Raw genomic sequence first — 1964 nt, 5'->3', positions numbered from 1 at the left:
AATCCTGTTCTGTTGTTCTATTGGACACTAGATCCGTTCTGTTGTTCTATTGGACACTGATCCTGTTCTGTTGTTCTATTGGACACTAGATCCTGTTCTGTTGTTTGATTATTGTGGACACTAGAATTCTGGTCTGTATCTCTGTTGTTCTATTGGACACAGAGTTCTCTGACTGTTCTGTTGGTTCTATTGGACACTAAGATCCGTTTCGTTGGAGAGTAGATCCCATTCTGCAGTTCTATTGGACACTAGATCCTGTTCTATTGGACACTAGATCCTATTCTGTTGTTCTATTCGGACACTAGATCCTGTTCTATCGGCACTAGATCCTGTTCTGTTTTCATTGGACACTAGATCCTGTTCTGTTGTTCTATTGGACAACTAGATCCTGTTCTTATCGACACTAGATCCTGTTCTGTTTTCATTGGACACTAGATCCGTCTTCGGACACAGTCCTGTTCTATCGACACTAGATTGTTCATAGGACACTAGATCCCGTTCTGTAGTTCTATTGGACACTAGATCTGTTCTATCGGACACTAGATCCCTGTTCTGTTGGACAGTAGATCCCGTTATGTAGTTCTATCGGACACATAGATCCTGTTCTGTTGTTCTATTGGACACTAGATCTTTCTGTTGTTCTATGGACACTAGATCGTTCTGTTGTTCTATTGACACTAGTTTCTGTTCTGTGTTTTCTATTGGAACTAGATCCTGTTCTGTTTCTATGGACACTGATCCTGTTCTGTTGTTCTATTGGACACTACATCCTGTTCTGTTGTTCTATTGGACACTAGATCCTGTTCTGTTGTTCTATTGGAGAGTAGAATCAGTTGTGTTAAATGTTTTTTGAACTAAAATGTGTCTTGCTTGTGAATCATTGAATGTGTATGTATAGCTATTTAATTAAACCTTTCTCAGCTGTGCAAAAGTTCATCAGTTAAACAGCCTTCCGTATTTGCATGATATTTACTGTTACAGCTCTGCCTCAGAGATTGGTGGAAATAAGAATTATGAGGAAATTCACTATTTATACAGAGAGAAGGTGAATTCACTATTATACAAGAGAAGGTGAATTCATATTTTTACAGAGGAAGGTGAAATTCACTATTTATACAGAGAAAGGTGAAATTCACTATGTATACAGAGAGAAGGTGAAATTCACTATGTATACAGAGAGAAGGTGAAATCACTTGTACAAGAGAGAAGGTGAAATTCACTAATTGATACAGAGAAAGGGTAAATTCACTTGTAACAAGAGAGAAGGTGAATTCACTATGTATACAGAGAGAAGGTGAAATTCACTATGTAACGAGAGAGTGAAATTCACTATGTATACAGGAGAAGGTGAAATTCACTATGTATAAGAGAGAAGGTTGAAATTCACTATGTATACAGAGAGAAGGTGAAATTCACTATGTATATCAGAGAGAAGGTGAATTCACTATGTATACAGAGAGAAGGTGAAATTCACTATGTATACAGAGAGAAGGTGAAAAGTTCACATATTTTATACAGAGAGAAGTGAACTTCACTATTTATACAGAGAGAAGGTGAAATTCACTATGTATACAGAGAGAAGGTGAAATTCACATTTATACAGAGACAAGCTGAAATTCACTATGTATACAGAGAGAAGGTGAAATTCACTATGTATACAGAGACAAGGTGAAATTCACTATTTATACAGAAGAGAGGTGAAATTCACTATTTATACAGAGAGAAGGTGTGAAATTCACTATTTATACAGAGAGAAGGTGAAATTCACTATTATACAGAGAGAAGGTGAATCACATTTTCAGAGAGAAGGTGAAATCACTATGTATAGAAGAAGGTGAAATTCACTATGTATACAGAGAGAAGGTGAAATTCACTATGTATACAGAGACAAGGTGAAATTCACTATTTATACAGAGAGAAGGTGAAATTCACTATTTATACAGAGAGAAGGTGAAATTCACTAT

At 36.4% G+C, this 1964-nt stretch overlaps 1 long non-coding RNA gene across 1 annotated transcript; it reads right to left on the bottom strand.

Annotated features, from left to right (window-relative positions):
• Window positions 1-486: 486 nt before the first annotated feature.
• On the bottom strand, window positions 487-834 carry LOC139025193 (uncharacterized). Its single transcript, XR_011476662.1, has 3 exons — window positions 734-834; window positions 594-623; window positions 487-518 (listed from the first exon to the last, which is right to left on the bottom strand). It is a non-coding gene; the product is annotated as an uncharacterized lncRNA (long non-coding RNA).
• Window positions 835-1964: the final 1130 nt, after the last annotated feature.

This window comes from Salvelinus sp. IW2-2015, unplaced genomic scaffold (assembly GCF_002910315.2).
Source record: "Salvelinus sp. IW2-2015 unplaced genomic scaffold, ASM291031v2 Un_scaffold2350, whole genome shotgun sequence".
Lineage (NCBI taxonomy): Eukaryota > Metazoa > Chordata > Actinopteri > Salmoniformes > Salmonidae > Salvelinus > Salvelinus sp. IW2-2015.
The sequence above is the reverse complement of the archived record's forward strand: the minus strand, read 5'-3'. Positions and strand labels throughout refer to the sequence as shown.